Below are 15,664 nucleotides of genomic sequence, written 5' to 3'. Positions count from 1 at the left end.
GCTCCTTGGGAAAGTGCAGAGACCTTCAGACCTCAAGGAGAATAAAGTGATCACAGGTGGTTACTGGGTGAGCCATCGCAGTAATGCTGCATAGCCTCCTACTCATATGGGTCTCTTTAAAAAGAAAAAAACAAATCTACAAAATGCTGCCACAGTACATTATTCTTTTATGGTCTAATTCAGAATCAATTGTCATGAGTTGGAGAACGCTCCTGCTCATACTCTTGGACTTCAAATCAGATCTTAAAATGCTTAAAAAAAGCTGTGAAAAAAAGATGGGAAGATTTGAAAGGCTTCCCCATAAATACATGTTTTTTTCTAACATACCTAGAGGCTTAGACAACTGGCATATTTACATCAACATATTCTGGTTAAAAGAAATCACATTACTGGCAAGCAGAGGACCCCTCATTTTCCCTGAAGTAAAATCAAAAGTAGCAGTGTCAACTCATCATTTCTTAAAACGAAACATCTATTAAAAGTAACTCACCTGAGGGAAAAGCATGTTGTAACAGACGGGCTTTCCTCTGCTCCTCTGAGAACACCCAGTGGCCAAAACCCCTGCACCTAGACCCCACTGCTCAGATCTCCTGATGATTTTGTGGGAGAGGACTGAAAGACACATGACAATCCCAGGACTCATCCTCCTATTAACACATTCGCAGAAGAAGCTGGAAGGACAATTTACCCTACCTCTTCCCCACTGCTTTTTTATTCCAATAATTCAGTTCATGTCCATACTGAAGAATTAGTTCACCAAAGAGCTGACCTTGTAGGAAACTGAACCATGCTGGAGAGAAAATAAGCCCTAGTTATTAACATAAAAACAAGCTGCTCAGTGATGTGTGATACGAGTTCCAAAATTACATTTAAAACCTTTCAAAACTAAACCATGAAGAGAAGGCCTGACACTTTCGCTAACACTGTTTTGAGTGAAAAGCCAGAATGGAAAAACCTAACTGAAAATGTATTTGAAAATGGTTTCATAAAAATAAGGATCACAAGAAACAAACTGGAATGAATATAAACCATATTTGGCAATAGTACTTTACAAATTGCCTTGATTTTAGAAGGATGGAGAGTGCATGATAAGATCAGCTGCCTGCACAGGCTGTTTTATAATAAATGGCATTGCATTTTTCATCCCCAGCACAATCTCCAGCCATACAGTACTTTTATTTATTATGAGAGTGTTCAGCTGCAATGACAGCTGAAGTGAGGAAGGAAATGGCTTTGAGAACATGGGAAGAATCCCATAAAGTTAAAGGAGTGGAATGGGGAAAAGTATTTTAAAGTACAGGTGATAGTGTAAATTGCTGAACATCTGAAATGTTTTCCCCTGGTAATTTTAATCACTTTGTGAACTCAGTCACTCAGGCTTTTGTGAGACACTTGGTTTATTGTGGAAGCTTCATGCCATTAGTTGTAGCTCAGGAGTCAGCCCTGCACTCAGGGCTGTGGGCAGGACACGCCATGTGCAGCAGCATGCTGAGGCTGGCTCACAGCCACTGCCTCCAAACACCCACCACCATAAAATTAGCAGTGATCATCCCAAATGGGGCACTGATGCCCAGCAGCATTGAAGTTGACCTACGGACACCAGAGAGCATCCTCAAAACCACCACCTCCAAGAGGGATGTGCTCACCCACAGAGTCATACTGGGCTGAAGGCTGTGGGTTGGTGATCGGGTCTTCTTTGCTTTGTGCAAGCAATGAGCTGAGCATGTCTCAGTGTGAAGCATCTCTGACTCTTTCCAGAGATGCCTGCTGGGAGCTAGCCACCTCCTGGATGTGCTGCTCCAGGGCCAGGGCCATGGAGGTGCTCCCTCAGCTTCCAAGGACACGTGGACCATGGGAAGCTGGCCCAGGAATGAAGCTGGTTTTGAAGTATCCCATGGAAATTGTGCATACAGAAAGATGGAAGGGCATCTCAGGGTGGTTTATGCAAAATGAGTATTGTCAGACACATAGCAATGCTTCACAAATTTGGTCACGTTTCCCTCCACACTAATTCCACCCCTTGCTGTTCTTCAAGCACTGACATATTTTGCCACTGTACTTGGAGATTTCTCTTGCCTTTATTATCTAAGAATAACTAAATTATTTTGCTTGGTGCCTTTTCTTACCAAAAGAATAGCTGTTGCCTCAACTCTTATATTGTTAGCATGCTATCAAATCTCACCTGTAGTCTATCACAGTGAATGTAAAGGTGATTTAGACAAAAAAGGGTTAGGATAAACAGGTGGTATTTCAGTGTGATTAATGAATGAATATATCTAATGCTGATCAAATGACTGGACCTCATTTATGTAGGCAAGATTTGGGCAACCTCCTTGCTGGCAGCTGCCAGAGACAATGACAAAATTTTCCTCACCCATTTATTTTTTTTTCTTTTTCCTCTTAATTGACTTAGTTGGATTTCCAGAAACTAAGGGTCAGATCTTCTGCTGGGACTTTTGTTTTCATCATTAATGAGGTAAGTTCTGATCTTTAATGTTCAGTATTTTAACCACTCAGGCTGCCTGAGTCCTATTTCAGCTATTTACACAGGTATGTAGCAGGCATAAGTTGCAATGGGCTTGTTGGGGCAGCTTTTTGCCTTTTTCCTGAAACAGATCTAGCAGATCCATAAACTGAAGGATTTCCCCTTTACCCTGTCATCATCCTCTGTATAAGGAAATCCTTCCCTTCCATTGGACTTCCCAGTGAGATCCATGTTCTTATTTTAGTTCCCCAAGGGATGAGAGTAAGGTGATGAAAAAGGCAGCATGACTGGGCATTGCTCTCTCCCAAACTACCTCCTGCCCACACACCAAATTCCCCTTGTTGTCAGTTAGTGTAATTTACCATAACATAAACCTTGTCCCGAATGCTATTAAAAATGCAAATTATGTCCATCGCGCCCGAGGACTGGTAAATAAGCAGTTCCTTTGCCCACTTCCTCCTGGCCTCAGCACATGTTGCGCAGACGATGCTCTGCTGTGACATGTTTGTGAGATCTCAAAGTTTCACTTATTTTTTTCTTAATTTAAGCAATGCAGCTGCAGACTTGAAACACAGCAGACATTTAGAAACTGTATGACTTTCCCTAACTGTCTGTAACAGTTTCAAGATAAGTAATTTTAAAAAGAATTACTTTAAACGGGGACTGCTTTAAACCACACCTCTGTACTTCTTGGTTTTGCTTTTATCTTGGCACAGATGCCTACCCTCTCTCTAGCTCCTTTGTAGAGTTCATTATGCAAAGGCAAAGAAGCTACACTAACATTGTAATTTTGTTTGGCAAGGTGAGCCACAAAGCATATGCTGCGTCATGCCTTTTTATTACTGTGCAAAAATTGCCAAAGCAGCCTAAAGGAGGAATCAAGGACATGATCGTTGAGAGGAAAAGAGGAAACAGTCCAGTTTTACAACACTCAGGCTTGTAACCACTTGTGGTAGGTAGTTTCAGAACTGGTTTAATTTTAAATTATTTTCTTACCAACCAACAACAGCTTTGAAGTGACTGGTGTTTAACATCACCACTTTCTGATCCACATTGAGTCATTTTTCGGTGCCCTGGAGATCCAAGCTCTACCTGTGCAGTGGGCACTGTGTGGGCAGGGACTGTCCAATCCTCTCCCTGCATAGGGAGATGGCAAAGGTAAAGCAGCCCAAGCCAAAAGAGAAAGAAAATCTCCTTGAGCAGGCACTGACATCTGTTTTCCATTAAGGGGAGAGTGGCGTGTCACACCTTATTCTGATCATGCTCCAAGAGCAAAACCTGCACTTCTCAGTCTAGACAACCTGTAATCAGGCAAGGGAAGAGCGGGCAAAGGGAACAATTAATGGGTGTGATCTCAGCCTTCTGCAGCCTGCCCTAAAAACCTCCAAGGACTGGCTTTCTATGTGGGCATCTGTGGGAGCATAGATGAGACCCCCATGTCCACATCTCCTCTGGGGCTGCCCATGCCATGGGTGCCCCACTCCTGCTCCCTTCATACACTGTGCTTTCATTTGAAGGGGATCAAGAAAATAATTTGGCTTAAAAATAACCCAAAAGGTAAGCTACTTTTAACTTGGTCTCAGATGTAAACCACCATGCAGCTCCACGGCAGGACTGGGCATGAGCAAAAGGTTTGAGGGGGTAGAAGGAGGGCAGTTTTCACTATACAACACATTGCAACATCTCCTGAGTGCTTTGGTTGCAATGGCTACGAGCCCGTCTGAAACTTCAGAAACAGCTTTAAAGAAGTGGCTGTGTGGAAGGAAGCCCTGTGTCCACAAGGGAACCAAACCCCAGCCTATCCACCCCATGGCTGCTGCCCATACACTGCCGAGAGTAGGCAGGGGTGGGAGGAAGAGAGAGGGGCTGTATGGCAGCAGCAAAGGGCACAACTTCCTTCCCTGCTCATTCCCAGATTTGGTGAACCTTTGGAAGCAGAGGGAGGAGAATAAGAAGGGACGTTTATGTTATAGTGTAAAAAAGAGGTAATGAAAGTGTGGTGATGCCAGGCAGTCACTGCACGCTGTGAAAACACAGGGGCAGCCTCACCCTTTTTGTAAAAGCCAGGGTGTTTGTTGTGCTGTGCGGAGCGGTGACTGCCCCAGCAGCCAGCTGCAGGTTGGCGCAGGCCGGGGGAATTGCTGGAGGGAGATATGATGGGGGATGTCTCTGGGGGTCATTACTGGTCTGTCTTAGGCACCAAAAGGCACTTCTATGAGCTGGGAAAACACTTGAAAATGAGAAGTGGAGATGTTTGCCTCTTCAGTCAGTTTGCTTGTCATTAGTGTTTCCTACTTCCCTGTTCTAAGAAAACACATTTTCTGTATATGAGACTTCAAAGAAGCGATAACCAGCTTGAGGCAAACACCTGTGGGAAAGGGACAAGGCAAGAATGCCTTGAGAAATGCACCAGCATCAGGCTTGCTCTTACCCTGCTGATGGCCAGCCCTCCATGCAGGCATAGCCTAGAAAGGCAGAGGCTGGTTAAAAACAATAAGGCCTGTGAAGCACAGGGATGCAAGGAAGGATGGAGAGGTTTGCAAGTCGGGACTCTGTGAGAGAGAGTATGGCAACACCAGTGTGCTGAAAGAGACAGGTTTCCTCAGAGACACAAACGAAATCTCGCTGTCCCACTTATAGCTGCTCTCAACACTACATATGACAGGTGTCCAAAGAAAGGCAGTGACACTAAACATGTCCCTTCAAAGGACAAAATGCAGAAGAAACTTTCAGCTATCAGCTTTTTATAACTCAGACAAAATGCCAGAGAGGCTGCTTTAATTGCCCTGCCCTCCTCCTCCCAGGGGAGAACACAGAGGGGACACCAGCCCTGGGGGACAGGAGATGGGCTGCATGGACCACATTTTCTCTGGCAGCCACCCTGGTGTCTGTGAATTTTGGAAAAAAGTGACCACTGCGGAAATCTGTTACTTAAATTTAATATCCTGTTGTCTATGAGGATGCAGTGTTTTTGGGAAATTCAGTCCTGGCAGTTAAAAATAAAGCAGCAGTGTGGAAACAGTGAGACAAACAGCTCTGCCCCTGTGCATCCAAGCTGGCATGCTTGGAGTCCTCAGAGTCCAGTTGTGCTCAGCCCAGATCAAGTCCACTCCCCACAGGACAGCAGTGCTGGAAACCACTTGGAAATGTATCCCAGCAGAACAGTATCACCCACAGCACTTACCTGCAGCTGATGTGGAGTTACAGTGACGTGAGACTTCCATATGGCTGCACCAGGCTATTTTAAATTCGAGGCAGGCATAAGGCATGTGACAGTACATGTTGTTCATGTGAGGAAACTCTTCCATTAATATTCTCACCTCGGAACTGGCCTAAGGTAGAGTTTTTTTGAGCATGCAAAACATTTAAAATGCAGGCTTGCCTTTAACACCTGAAACATTGATGCAGCTAAAATCATTGGTGCACCTAAAATCAGACCTTCACAGGAACCCCATTTCCTCTGAGTGCCAACAGACTTACTTGTATGGGTAGAAATATTCTTGATCTTCAGTCATCAAAGGCTAATCTTTCTCAGAGAAAAAGAAAAAGCAAAACCTCAAGAAGCTGCAGGGTGTGTTGGGCTTAACTTTTACCATCTAAACAGTTATTTGAACCAACACAGTGGTGCAAAAAAACATTTCCACCCTCCTTTTGCCCTGGAAACATAGTTTAGAGGACACATGGATCTCCAGGCCACACTGTCAGTAATTCATACAGGATTGGACACAGAAGTGACGTATGTCCCCATGGCCTGCATTTCTCTTGGAGCCCCAGCTGAAGCGGGAGGGCTGTGATGCCCTGGGCTGCAGCAGCTGGCTCCTGCAGCAGCACAGCTGCCCACTGGTTCGCCTGGCAGGGCTGGTGCCAGAGTAGGGCAATGTGTGCAACCTGTGTCCAGGTAGTGCAGGGCAGGGCAGGCAGCTGGGGCAGGAGCTGCGTTCCCCTCATGCCAAGATGTCTCTGCCTGTGAGTCACAGCCTTGACTCATGAGCTGGTGTGGATTAAGCTGTAATTTGAAGATGTTGCCACCTACATGTGTCTGCACTGCTCCTCTCCTGGAGGTGGCAGAAGCAAACACATAGTCACCTCAAAAATTCAGTCAGACGTGCTAGTTAAAACCCCAGATGAGGACAGGTTAGGGTGAATGTGCAGGCAAGCACACACCTTGCAGCAATAAACCCGGGGGAGGAGGTTTCCACTCCAACTCAGTGGCTGGGAAGATGCCTGCCACTCCCACGTGTCAGCTCCTGCCATGGTTCTTGCTGGCTCCTGTCATGGCTCTCTCACCTGCCCCTGCCCAAACCACTCACCTGGCTCCAGCACCCCACAGAAAGGTCTCTCTGCTTACCCTACACACCACGGGGGTCCTCTAGCACCAGGGCAGATGTTTGCCAAATGAATCTGTCTATGGCCTAAGACTCATGAGCACCACTTCTCTTGCCATTTGCATTGCGTTCGAAAATTAGTTATAGTGTGGCCTAAGAGCTAGAAACATTTGCACTGACATATTTAATTGACAACTGAAATTGTCAATTAAATTAAAATAGCTTTGATTTAAGTGAAAATTAAGACAAGTGGCAGTACCCAGGATAAGATCGATCAGGATTATTTGTCACATTTCTGTTGGAAGAGCCAAAATTCTGTACCATGTGCTTTTTCTAGGTTTTTGGTGGTTTCGGGTTTTTTTCTTTTTCTGGCATTAAACCACCTGTTGGAAGACAAACCACGCCTTATCCAGCATAAAGGCAGCCAGCACACTTGTAAACAATTTCTGAATAAATGGGAGCATGCATTTGTGCAGGATCAGCACTTTGTACCAGGAAGCCACCATGTTTGTGATACTTCATTGGAAGCCATAAAGCCAGATTATTTTTTTCTTGTATCAGCAGCCCACATGTGCAATGCCTTAACTAAAATGCTTTAACCTCGGCCCTTCGATTACAGCAGCCCAACCCCTTCCCATAGACCAGTCTTCAGGTTTGGGTTAGTCATTGCTTTTGGTTTACACTTAGGAATTTTATTTGATGCTGGAGCAGATAAGCAATGCATCTGCTCCATCATATTTCCCAGCATGTCTCCCTTTGTTCTTTTGCCTTGTATCTGCTGGGACCTCTCTGCAGAGGTCCCTGCCCTTGTCCTGCCATTTTCCCCTTCTTTTCTAAGCCTGCCTTTGCCCACCTGTGCTCCTACAGGAGAAGCAACCAGCCACTCTCATTTAGCAATGCCCTGACTGTTTACTGAGGTCAGTTCCCCCGCTCAGTATTAATTTCCCCTTTGTTTGCCTAAACTACCCAAAGGTCTGTGAAATTTGCAACAGTTTCACCTGAAATGAGAAAAGGAAAGAGCAGAAACCCTGCAGTCCTGCATGCAGCAACCCCGGTCGTCCCACCGCGCTCCCTTCCCTGCCTGAAGCTCTCCCACACTCGAGGTAGGGGTGTGCAGTGGGGTGTGCATGCTGAGTCACCGCCTGGGGTTAACACACACTAGCCTCGTGACAGCAAAGACCCATTACTGAAACGAAAGTGATGCTGACAGTTCACAGTGCACAGCTAATGCTGATTAAAGGCCAGCCTGTGTCTTCAGGGAAGAGCATGGCGGGGGGAGTAGGGGCTGATGCCCAGAGGAGCCTCAGCACTCTTCTGGCTGACTCAGCCAGAATTGCCCCCGCAGGTCCCCACATGGGACCCCAGCCCTTCTCTTAGGTACAGCTTCTCTGGCACCTATCTTACAGCATATAGGTCCGGTGCCTCCAGAAGCAGCCCCAGCCTGGGCCAGAGCTGGACAGGATGAGGTAGGCAGGGCAAGAGATGCTCCTGCCCATGCTACACACAGCTGGTCTCCTGTCTTGGACACATATTTGCTCGTTGGAGCAGCCTGCAAAAGAAGATGCTCTAGGCATGCATATTTAAATTTCCTTCCAATGGATATCAAGCCAAATTCCACATCTCAGTTCTAAGGTGAATCAGACACACTGCTTCAAAGGAGAGAAATGTAAGGGTAAGGCCAAACGCCAGTGCCTTCCTCCAGAGGGGACAGAGTGCCTGGCCGCTGCAGATGTGCTGCCTTTCTAGCAATTAATTCAGCAGAAAGGGAGGGAGGAATCACAGCCCTGCAGTCTACTGGGTTTTTTTTTTCATCTTTGCTTAGAGGGCTTACCTGGCAAAGCTGTTTCCTGAGGTCAGTAAGTTAAAGAACAGTGTTTGGTGAACAGAGAACTTGTGAGTCTTTTGCTAAGCTCCTCTGCCGGGGAAACATGACTTGTCTCTGTAAAATACTGCTGTTACCCTGGGAATATGTGCTTTGACCACGGGGCAGGAAAGTAAGAGGCAGCCAGACCTTCTCATCTTCTGGCATCTGCTTAATAAAGGGCAGGGAAGTGTGTTTTTTTCCCTGGGTCAGCTAGACTTGTTCTGGGTCCTAGCTGCATGGCATCAGCCAGAGTGTATGTCTGGGTAGTGCATCCTGGCATAAGTGACACTCCCAATGTGGTCCTCCACCATGGCCCAGCACCTCCATCCCACCTACTGCACTGCTGCAGCTGATACATTAAGGTGCATTAGCACCAGTGCTGGCTTTCCGGAGCAGCCTGCCCCATTCCACAGTTTGCTTTGGTTTTGCCCAAGCTGGGCAGCCCTGCAGCAGGCAGCAGAGCGTGACGTGCAGACAGGCCACAGCAAGCCGTTCATGACACTGGATCCAACGCCTGGAGAAAAGCACCCTAATCCTGCCAGGTTTGCTCCTTACTGGCATCCACTGAGCTAATCCTTCCCGGTGTGTACCTGACCTTCTCTTTTCCTTCCCTGGAAAGCTGTCAGCCTTCTTACCTGACAGCATTGTCACTGGGCACCTGACCTCTCCATGGGGAGACCAGGGCAGCCACCACTGCCATGACCAAGGCTTTCAGGCTGCAGAGACAGGCCAGCACTGGGGACTGCCCTGGTTCACACCTCTGCAAACCTAACAGACGCTCGCAGCAAAGAAACAGAAACCAAACCAGAAAAATGAGGCAGCTGCAGGAATGTACAGTTGGTGGACTGCTGCTGCTGGCTGTGCTGGGGCTCCCTGTTCCTGTTGGGATCTACCTTTGCTGCTGCTTGCAGCCTCCTCAGGCTGCCTCTCCAGCAAGAAAGCACATGGTGATCAGTGTGGTGATCACTGGGGACATTATTGCATGATGGGAAAAACAGCAACAATAGTGGCTGGGCGTGATGCTGAAGAAGTCATCTTCCTACAGTGTCCTTAATACAAACAGTCTTACAGAAAATGAATCAGCCCTCTTTGGGCTTTTTTCCAGAGGCCACTCTGACTAATTTTGTCCAAAGCAGCCAGGCTGACCCTGTGCAGCAGTGTGACGGTGGCAGACAGGAGCTGCTCACGTTTGAGTGGAGGCAGGGAAAAACTGGTTTGCAGGCCTGCCCAAAAAAATGCTCAGGCTGACTCTGCCAAAAACCACACCAAACATATGGTAAATGAAATCACTGGCAGGGAGCTGGCTTGGATGGCAGGAGTGTTTCAGCACTGTGGACTGCTCGTTAGCTGGACTGAATTGTATTTATGCTGCTTTAAGCAGCCCCATATTTAAGGAAGAGAAGGCAAAGGAGAGGGTAATGCCAATTTTTGGGTGTGCTTTTGATGCCTCTCTATGCACATTATTTGGCATGTTAGCACGGTCACAGCACTTGTCCCATCCTGCATTTAAGAGCAGCAACAGCATCACAGAAGGTTTCACCTCCTTGTATGGCAACAGTCACCTGTGGAAAAGCAGACAGAAGGATTTTTCTCACTTGGAACAGGGAGTCTGCCTATTTCACCATATGAATGTCCTGTACATTTCATGGAGCTGATGAAATCATGTACAGATGGGATCCATCTTAACAAAGGCTCTTATTCACAGGGCAGGTTTCTCTGTTGCATATCTTGGGCCACATCCCAGCTTGCATAGCCATATCAACCAAATGCATCCACAGAGACAGACAAATTTCTGAGATGATACCAGACGCAGAGATGCTCTTCCTGCATGACTTACTTCTGCAGCATTGTGCCCCCCCCCTAGAAATCTGAGCCTTGGAGTCACAGTAATAAACATGCCTTTCCTCACATGGCATCCATTAAAAGGATTCAGGCGCCGGATACCACTTCCAGGGTGCTGCCGGGTGCTGCCAGGTGCTGTGGAGAAAGCACACCTGCTCTGCTGTGGCAGAGCAGCAAGATCCTAAGAAAGAGGTACCCAATGTCTTCAGAAATTTGATAGGCTGCCACAAGAATACCAGTGGTGGCTACAGCTACTGAAAGAGGATGAAAAGAGAGCAGACAAACAGCAGTTCCTTTTTTTGAGTTTGGGGTATCATTTTTCCTCCTGCAGCCAGAGTAGTGGAGTTCCTGGGGCAGAGCTCACATCCACATTCATGGGCAGCTTTCCACCGCCCTTTGCATGCTGCACCTTGGAGCTCAACCATTCTCCAGCCCTACCCCATCTCTTAGCTTCTCCCATTTTTCTACAGGCTGTGGCATCCTGATCCTCTATTGCACTGGCAAGGGCTTTTTTCAAGGGAAGGCAGGGAGGCAGATACCTCAGAGCTGCTATCCTGCTCCTGACTCTATGAGCACACCTTCCCGGGGCTGAGTGATCCTATAAGCCGATGGGATGACCAAACCCCAGATAATCTGTTTGTTCAACAACCCAGTTTGGACAAGGGAAATCAAACTTTCAGAGCAAACTTCTGCGCACAATCCAGCAACATGCATCAATAAACTCTTCCCCCTGTTTTTAATTTCTTGTCATGCATTCAGCGCTCAGTCAGTAGTGCCTTAGAAACATCTTGCTAGCTGCCCACACTCAAAAGGAGAACAGCAACAACCACAAAGGGAAATATATAGAGGGATGGCTTAAGTCAGTTTAGAAATCGCTTCCCATATGAAACACTCCTTTAGTCACGGGCACAGGAAAGCATCAAAATTCCCTGCTTCTGATGTAAACAACAGAAAGAAAAAGTCATCTGGAAGGACAAGATGATTCATACTGAGGACCTGACTCGCAATATTCATCAGTGTTGAAACTGCCTCTGCAAGATGATTACATGTGAAAACAGCACCAGTGAAATCCTAGCTTCTGCCATGAGAAGTATCATTAGCGGCACAGTGGTGTGGTGAGACTCCAGTGCCACAACACTTGCTCAGGTGAGTAATCATAAGTCATCCAACCAGTCCCAGCTAAAACAGCACTGTCATTCAGGTAAGACTGCTTTACATAAGGGCAGCTGCAGCAAACTGGAACGCACTCAGGCTTTGCAGGCCTCTTTAACTGCAAAATAGAAGGTTTTTTCTTGGTCTTGTAAAAACTCCTGCTGAGGGTCCCCTTACAAAGATGCTGCTCAAGTTGAGCGCTTGAAGAAGACTGGAAAATTTGGTCAGTCTTTTTCTTTATGTAAATTGCCCTGACCCAAGTGGTAACAGGGCACAAAAGGCCATGCTGACTTTATGCATTGTTAGGAGATACTTTCCCCTGAACATTTGAATCTGTTCACTTAATCTTCCAGGCCTTCACCCATGAATATTAAATTACTTGATCACTATGCATTAGGAGTCATCTTCGCACCATCTGTTTGTATTTGTCATCTAACCCTTGTAAATAATAAAATGTACTTTGTTCTCAAGTTCATGGATCCTAGCAGGAGAGCAATTGCTGTAGAGGAAAAGTACTGTGTGAAACAGTACTGACAGGACTCTTCTTTAAGTCCCCATCTTGCCACTATACAGTAATTAAATGAAAGCCAGGATTTGCCCCAAAGAGCGATGCTTAACTTCCATGGTTTCCTTGAAGGCCCTGAAAGTGTGCTTCTAAAAGAAGGCAACGTCAGAAGAGAAGGCTGCACTTCAGGGCAGCAGCCTTTCTGAGCACCAGGCATGCTCACAGGAGCTAGCTGCCCTACTCAGGCAAAAACATGTGGCTGTTTAACAGCGTGGTCTGGGCAACTGGCCTGGGCAAACTTTCTAAGAGGTATACTGGCAGGGAAGAAACATCTGCAGAAAAAGGAGTAAATAAGTGGATATGCAAAGTTGCTCTCACACTTGGGAGTGCCATTAAAGAAGTGAAATTGTCACCCATCAGCTGAGAGGTAAAGTTCAAGGAAGGCTAGGCAAATATCAAAGGAAACAATGACAAAATGCAGTTGTTACAATAAGAAATTAATCCTTAGAGGGAGCTCTGCCTGAAAATTTTATTAGATCACACAATGAGAACAGCCTTGACACATATTACCAAGGTTCAATTTCAACTGTCAATGCAGATAAATGTGTGAATCCTTAGGACAGCAGTCACGTGAGTAACAAGAAACACACACCATGGCTGAAGACCTCTGTGGACAACAAAAACTGGCTGGCGAGCACACCTCACAAGCATGGTGCCCTGGGAAGCTGGTCAGAGACACACTTTGCAGCAGACTCACAATTATTTACATGCCCTAAGAATTTGTCTCTCTGTGCTCTTATAAATTAACCTATATGCCAGGCAACTATCAATAAGCACTCAAATTGCTACTGTCTAGTTAAAACCTAATGTAGCTGGTTAAAGAAGGGATCGTTTAGGAGATTAAATGGAATCATATTATTTCTATCTGACATGTTGGTAGCAACAAATTTAGGCAAGAAAATGGTTGTCAAATATTTGTTTAACTGGAAGAATTATCTAGGCTTGGACAAGATACCACTTGCCACTCTGCTCAGCCTTGCAAACATCCCACACTAGGAGGTTACCTATTAAGTGATAGACAATATATCTTGTTAGTTGTTAGAGCATGATGACCTTAGACTTTGCCCAGGTATTTAATAAAACCATCTGCTGTCTAGGTCTGCAATACTATTATTTTTACATGAGGATTAGTCTTCTTGCTTCACAAAAAAGGTTGTAATAACAGTGCTAAAGAAGAGCAGAGCAGCATGGTATTTCAACTCAGCTGTCCAAGTAAAATATACAGGTGGTGCAGCTCACCCCAAAAATCCCAGATCATTGTCTTGAATCTGGAAATCATGATGTGCTGAAGGCTGAGGGGCTGTGATCCAACCCTGTGGACTGCACTTGGGAAAAACTCCTGTGTCTTGCCTGATAACGAGCTGGGAGTGAATTCCACTGTGGTGCAGGCTGCCAGTTGCTTTGCTCTTTCTGTCACTGTTGCTGTTTCCTTCCCCAAATCAACAGCAAGGGTCCAAAGGCCACCATTTAGTAATCACTGTGCCTTCAGATCTTTTTCTCTTTGATAACATGCTTTTAAAGCATGTGCATTAAGTGCCAAATAATCTATATCTATATCTACAACTATAAAGGGTCCAATCCTGTTCTTGCTGAGAGTGATATGATTTTTGGCCTGGGCTTCTCAGAGAATTTAGGAGAGGGAAGAAAACAGTGGATTTCTCTGTGCAGCTGGTGTCTTCTGGTCAGTGCTTCCATGGGGCTTCGTGTAAAGCCATTCCCAGTGTGCTGGGAACCTGAGCCTACTGGATTCAGTGACAAAAGTCTTAACAACTGAGGTTAGTCAGTTTCTCACTCTGGAATGTTACAATTTTTGGGCAAATAGTCTTTTCCTCTGAATAAAGAGAAGCTGAAACCCAGTAGCTGGTGAGCTGCCAGATGGAGGAAGCATTAGAGGTGTGAACACCAAAATGCTCCAAAAAACAATGCCGAGAGAAAGAGCCCAGACCATACTTTAAATTCAAAAGTGCACATTTGCAGTGTGGTTTTTAAAATGTTTTTATTTTGCTTACTCCTTATGTCACTCCAGTGTGTGTATGAGGAATACAACAATCATGAATTCTCCACACTCTCCAGTTTAATTCCTATATAAGACCTAGGAGGAGGAGTACTTTATTCGGCACTCTGTTGCAAGAGAGGTCAAATATGAAACTGAACATATGAATGTAATTAGGAGGGCATGTAAAATATGGGGGCTGGATGTCTTTACAGTGTCCAAAGCAGGCATGTCTTGACATGCCATTGGTTGAAGAGGATTTTAAGTATTCCAGTCTGTCAGACAGTGTATCTGATTACATCTGAAGAGTTTCTTAGCCTTTTGCTCATGTGATTTTTCTCATATTTCAAGTGTAGAAGTTTGATTCTGAAAGCCTAACATGCAGAAATAGTCACCTGTTTTTGAAATACATGAAATAATATCTTTTTATTACCAATGCTGGTTTTGGAAGAAGATGTGAAAAAGTCCAGGTTCTTCCCATACGTGCCCTATACCCATTCTGAGGCAAAGTAAGTTCTAAGGAAATTTATGTATGCTACCTGGAGCTGCATATAGCAGGTTGGGATGGGTTTTTTTCAACCATTTGTAAACAGAGAAACTGGTATTTTCATATTGTATAGAGCTGAGTTGGGGTTCCTTCTATTGTTTCACAAATGGTAAGGGAATGGCTAAAATCTGCACCAAACTGATGTACAAAAATCTATCTCTACCTTTTGCCTATGATTTGCATTTTCTTTTAAACCTTTCCAAGTGAAGCAGTAGGCAAAACCCCCGGCAACCAGAAGCATGTGCAAGGATGCAGAAAGCTTTAGAATATGTTTCCACACCCTGCTGACCTATTCATCAAAAAGTCTGCCAAAACATGTAACTCTCAGTATAAAACAAAATTCACAAGAAAGGGCCTCTCTTGCATTAACCTACTTCTTTCCAGGTTGCATGCCACTGCAGATCTCCTAGAGGAAGGGGAGCTGAGCCCATTATGTGACTTTTCTGTCAGTCCTAGGAGTTTTCCCAGCTCCTTGGCAGAGGGGGGCACTAGCAGGAGCAACCCCCCTCAGCACTGGCAATGAGTCAGACTGGGACCCTGAGCTGAGCCAAGTAGATGCTACAGTTCTCTGGACAAGGCAGGAGTGAGCTGTCAGCTGCAGGACCGCTTGACCTCACGTTAACTGGTGCTGTGCATTATCACCTCAGGCCAAATGCCACTCTAGTGAAAATTCAGTGACTTAGCCGAGCTGCCTCCGGCAGGAACTATGTTCCCACTGTGATCACTGGTTTCCTGAGGTCAGGGGTGGTGAGCGATACTAGGTTTAGATCTGCCTGGCTCTTTCTCTTCCCAGCTGTCTCTCCATTTGAAACACCATCCCAGTCCAGGAGCATCACACAGTCTCAGGCTAAGGTTCTCACAATCCCAGAGAACACTTGTGGAGCCATAAAC

This window comes from Corapipo altera, unplaced genomic scaffold (assembly GCF_003945725.1).
Source record: "Corapipo altera isolate COAL_440 unplaced genomic scaffold, ASM394572v1 2c, whole genome shotgun sequence".
In the NCBI taxonomy this organism is placed as follows: domain Eukaryota; kingdom Metazoa; phylum Chordata; class Aves; order Passeriformes; family Pipridae; genus Corapipo; species Corapipo altera.
Note: the sequence above shows the minus strand (reverse complement) of the source record.